Below are 6,053 nucleotides of genomic sequence, written 5' to 3' on the forward strand. Positions count from 1 at the left end.
TACCTGAAATGTGCTTTTTAATTTTAAAAGTAACTCATGTCCATTATTGAAAACTGGGAAAGTATAAGAAAGTAAGAAGATTTTAAAAAATCATCTAAAACCTCATTAGTAAGGTATAATAATCACTGTCAGTGTTTTGGTGTATTTCTTTCTAGTCCTTTTCGTGCGTGTATATTTTTAAACATAACTGGAATTCAATTATGAATATAGTTTTGTAATCCTGCTTTTTTAAATTAGCATTTTTCATATCATTAGAAATGATTTCTTCATGACTCCATAATATGTACATAATTCTTTCCCTATGTCAAGACATTTAGGAGTTTCCCATTTGTCATTATTATAAACAATGCCATGATGAGCTTTTTTTTAAAAAAAAAAATCTGTGAACATATCTTTGATTATTTCCTTAGAATAGATTCCTAGGAGTGAAACTACTCAGTCAAAGGGAGTGTTCTTTGACAGACTTTTGGCAAATATGTCTAAATTGCTTCACACAAAGGCTGTCCCATTTTTTCTTGCCAAGTAGTGTCTCAGAGAGCTTGGTTCATGTCTCATTTAAACACATCTCATTTAAACATTCCACAATTTTATCATTGTAAACTGGTATTGCAGTTACACTTAATTTCTATTCCTTTAGTTAATAATGAGTTTAAGTTTTGTTTTTTTTTTCCACATCTCCCTTTGTCTTCTTTCTTGCCATTTTTATTCTGTAGCTTGTCTCTCCAAATCCTGTGTTTATTTTTCTTCTGGTATTAGGAAATTTGCTACTCAGTTCATAAATTGTGAGTTTGATAGCTCACACTCCACTATGGGCCAAGAAATGAGGGGGCAATGATTTATAAATGTTTTTACAATTCTGGAATCTGGAGTAGAATTACTTCCTTGACATTCCATGCCTCTTCACTTCCTTTTTTAAATATATTTTTATTGCTTTCAGAGATGAAGGGGGAGGGAGAGAGAGATAGAAACATCAACGATGAGAGAGAATCATCAATTGGCTGCCTCCTGCATGCCCCACACTGGGGATTGAGCCTGCAACCGGGGCATGTGCCCTTACCGGGAATCAAACTGTGACCTTCTGGTTCATAGGTTGATGCTCAACCACTGAGCCACCTCAGCCAGACTCTTTTTGTTGTTGTTAATCCTCACTTGAGGATATTTTCTTCTGTTAATTTTAAAGAGAGTGGAAGAGAGGGAGGGAAGTGGAGAGAGAGAGAGAGAAACATCTATATGAGAGAGACACATCAATTGATTGCCTACCACAGCTACACAATCAGGGCCTGTGGATTGAAGTTGCAACCCTGGTATGTGCCCTTGACTGGGAATTGAACCCTCGACCTTCAGTGCATAGGCCGACGCTCCAACCACTGAGAAACACTGGCCAGGGCCCCCTTCACTTTCTTCAAGCCTGCTGCCCCCGTCCGTTTACAGCTACCTGGCTCTTCCAACATGACTAAAAGCATTGTACTTTTTTGCTCAAATTCAGACATGATGATTATTTGTTATAAAACCCAGGGTCTATTGGATGATATCTCTGAAAGGAAAATATTGATCATGTAGCCGGTGCCATTTGCAGTCACTCATTAAATTACCGGTAAGTACTGTGACTTACCACAGGTCACATAGACAGTTACTGGTAGAGCTAAGACCAGAACCCCAGATGCCGGGACTTCCTGTCAGAGAGCTTTCCGGCATAACCCAGGTACAGACAGATAAAGGGGTTTGCATAACTCCAAGTGTCACTTGACTGAAATGAGCCTTTCTTTCATTTATTTACTTGTTGAAAAGTGACCACGTGTTAGGATTAACTTTAGGAGAAATTGCACTGCTGATCTCTCTCTCTCTCTCTCTCTCTCTCTCTCTCTCTCTCTCTCTCTCTCGTGAGTTGAGAACCAGCAATGATTTTTAGAAGTTTTTTGGTGCCATTTTGGATTCATTTGATCAATGATCTCTCCATGTTAGGCATAGAGAGGGCTTACTATAAATAGTCAGGCTGATATGGGAGTGGTTGTTGGGTTTTGTGTTAAACTTAAATCTCTTAACTCTCTCTTCACACCCCTGCACTTAGGTTGAACTGATGGTGGCGTTTCTTTAGCACAGGAAGTCAGGAAGTTGCCTTGTCGGTTCCCACAGTCAAGTTGTCTGTCCCTTTGTGAGGGCCACTGCCTGGGCTCTTTCTGACGCTATCCCTGGCAGGTCCCAGAGGCAATGGTATACAAATGCTATATTGGTAACTGTGAAGTTATAGGAAAAGGTGAAGCCTACATATCAAGTGCTATAGAATTCCTTTATTTAGGGCCTTCCTAGAGGAGGAGTTTTGGCTGCAGTTCCTTCCCACTTGATTGTGTTGTTGGCTGAATAGTATAGAATGAGGCTGAGGTTGTGTGAGAAGCGAAGGTAGCCTCTATTGTGAAGGAGGTGGGAGAGCCACTTCTTTTCCCTAGCTCAGAAACCTATACCTCATCCTGAATTTCCTGACTTGGCGGGAGCGGGGGGGGGGTGTTGGATCTCACTGAGACTATAGTGATCAGTGCCCTTTTCCCCCTTTAAAAATCTCCTTTAGCCGAAACCAGTTTGGCTCAATAGATAGAGCGTCAGCCTGCGGACTGAGAGGTCCCGGGTTCGATTCTGGTCAGGGGCATGTACCTGGGTTGCGAGCACATCCCCAGTCGGGGGGTGTGCAAGAGGCAGCTGATTGAAGTTTCTCTCTCATCGATGTTTCTGACTCTCTATCCCTCTCTCTTCCTCTCTGTGAAAAATCAATAAAATATATTTTAAAAAAATCTTTAACTTTGTTTTTTTAAAAATATATTTTTTATTGATTTCAGAGAGGGAGATTGAAAGAGAGAAATATCAATGATGAGAGAGAATTGTTGATCGGCTGTCTCCCACATGCCCCACACTGGGGATCAAGTCTGCAACCGGGCATATGCCCTGACCCGGAATGGGACCACAGCCTCCTGGTTCATACAGAGGTCAGTGTTTAACCACTGAGCCACGCCAGCCAAGCTAAATCATTCTTATTTTCAGAAATGTGTATGTATGTAATTACATGAAGTCAGGTAACTAGTAAGTGGTGGAGCCAGGATTTGAAGACACTTTAGTTTAATTCCAAAGCCTTTGCTCTTTGTCACTACACTAACCTAGGGGTCCAAGGTGAGATTGGCCTTAAAGGGAGTGAAATGCAGATACAGGGTATTGTAGATTTAAGGAATTCATTCACTGAATGTTGATTTTACGGGTATTTCATATTCACTTCTTTATTCCATCTTCGTAACAACCCCTTGGTGCTAATATTGTTATCCCCACTTTATTGATGGGGAAAGTGAGACTCAAGGAGCTTCAGTGACTTGTCCAAGATGACCCAGCTAAGTGAGTGACAAAGCCAAGACTTGAACTCAAGTAGGCCCTAACTCCTAACCATTAGGCTTACCTTCCCTAGAGGAGCTCCACTTGCTGTCCCAGGCCCAGGAGGACTCAAGGGCAGAGGAAGAACCCCACTGCCCTCTTTAAAAAAAAAAAAAATATATATATATATATATATATATATATATATATATATATATATATATATATATATATATATTGAGTTCAGAGAGGCAGGGAGAGGGAGAGAGAGATAGAAACATCAGTGACGAGACGGAATCGATCAACTGCCTTCTGCATGCTCCACCCTGGGGATCCAGCCCACAACCCGGGGCATGTGCCCTGACCAGGAATCGAACCATGACCTCCTGGCTCATGGGTTGATGCTCAACCATAGGCCTCCATTGCCCCTCTTGAGCCAGCCTACCCCCCATCCTTCCAAGCTGGAGCTATAGGCTACAGCTGCCTGGGCCTCTGACATTCTAGGCTGGGGGTGGGGATACAGGGTCTCCATCTGTGAAGACAGCATCTTGGGCCCCAGATCTTGGTTTGTAGGGCTCAGGGAGCCACTTTCCATCTTCTGGATGTCCGTGGGCCTGGACAGGAGGGTTCAGCAGTCCTGCCTGGAAGAAGAGCATTGGGCCCTGGGCTGTAGCCCCGCCTGGCACTGTCTTTTTGGCCCCTCAGGTTTTGGCCTGCAGTCTTCATTTCCTTCCTGCCCCTCTTCACCTGCACTCATTAGAGTCTTTTCAGCCTGCATTCAGCCTACAGACCCTGTATCTCCTCCAGCCCCCTCCCCAGGGCAGGGGAGGAGTTCAAAACAACTTTTCTCAGCCTGACCTTTCTTTTTCTGATATTTTTCTTTCCCCAGATTAGATTTAATAGATAGGTGCTACCCAGGGTTTTAAAATGGTTTGGAGGCCGAAACCGGTTTGGCTCAGTGGATAGAGCGTCAGGCTTCGGACTGAAATGTCCCGGGTTCAATTCCAGTCAAGGGCATGAACCTTGGTTGCGGGCACATCCCCAGTAGGGGGTGTGCAAGAGGCAGCTGATCGATGATTCTCTCTCATTGATGTTTCTAACTATCCCTCTCTCTTCCTCTCTGTAAAAAGTCAGTAACCATTAGGCTTACCTTTATATTTTAAAAAATAAAAATAAAATGGTTTGGAATCTCCTTGGTGTGTCTGTGGTTTAAAAATACTTTGGGCATTTTTTCACTTCCAATCCCTATCTTTCCAGAAGCCTGAGCCTAAGGCAGCAGGATAATGACATTGCTGCTACCCCAAATTAGAGGTCAGAAGCTTAGACGTACTGATTTATTTAGTTCCCCCCAAATTAAAATATTTTTCCTTTTTAGATAGATATAAAAATAATAGATAAAAAAGGAAAAAATAGATACTTTTGAAATGGAAATAAAGCAAGAATGTAGAAAGTGAACACTTCTCTCCATTACTCCCCCAATCGCACCCCACAGCCCCCAACTCACCTCACAAGATCATCACTAGTTACCATTTGATTCAGATTTTTCTGGTCTTAATTCTTGCATATGATTTTCTTTTCGTAAACTAAATCACCCTATAAATAATGTTTTAGCACTTGCTTCTTCCCCATAACAAAGCCCAGACTTCTATTACAACAAGAACATTTGTACATTATTGTATAATTTAAAATATTAAACAATAAAAAAAATTACAAAGATTTTCCCTGTGTCAAATTTTTTTTTTACAGCATCATGTTTAATGACTGCATGGTATTGCGTGAACAGACCATAATGTATCTAGTTGCCCATTTGTGTTATTTTCCGTGTCTTACAGATAAAGCTGTTGCAAATAACGCTGTCCATGTATCTGTGTGTGCTTGTAAGGCTTTCTGTGGATCGAATCCTTGGAGGGTAATGGGTTAAAGGGTGTTTAAGGCACACTACAGAGGGTCAGATTGCCCTTCGGAGGGCTGGGAGGGGGGCTCTGAAAGCTTGTTGGACTTTCTACTCAACCTCAACCTGTCTGCTGCTCAGTTTTCTCCTCTGTGAACTGGAAATGTGAAGGTACCTACCTTGGGGATAACATGATTATGAGAAGAAATGCAAAGTGCTTGATGCCTGGCAAATGTGTCCTTACTCACTAAATTAAAGCCATTATTCAGTGCCTTTGGAGCTTTGTGGTCATCTGGGCTCCTCCTTGCTTCTTTGGTGAAGATAATGTTTACAGTTTCCTGAGGCCCATGCCACTTACAGCTGTGGGGCCAGTGCCGCTGGGAACAAAGCCTGGAAGCAGAGTGGCCTTATCTCCCCTCTGGTGGCAGCTCACTCCAGTTTCTCTCATGGAGTTAATACTGGCAGAAACAAAGGAATCCAGGGCTCTTCGTCTCTGCCCCACCTCCCAAGAGATGATGTAGCTTCAGTGATCACAGGGTAGGCCTCAGGAAGAGGTAGCCTCAGAGGAAGGCCCAGCTGAATTCAAAATTCCCCTTCCTGGACTCTGGACAACCCCCAGTTCAAGCCCTTTCTCATTGGAGTAGAGGTCTTCAAGGCTCTTACTACATGAATATTCTAAGATACTCCCAACTCTCAGACCCCAGCAAGGACCATGGCCCTGGGAGCCTGAGATCATTGGGGTTGGGGGGGTTGGTTAGCAGGAAGGGCAGAGCCAGCTCGAGTTTCAAACTGAAGCTTTAGGTCTGCATGGAAG

Source organism: Pipistrellus hanaki (genome assembly GCF_964339955.1).
Source record: "Pipistrellus hanaki genome assembly, chromosome: X".
Taxonomy (NCBI): domain Eukaryota; kingdom Metazoa; phylum Chordata; class Mammalia; order Chiroptera; family Vespertilionidae; genus Pipistrellus; species Pipistrellus hanaki.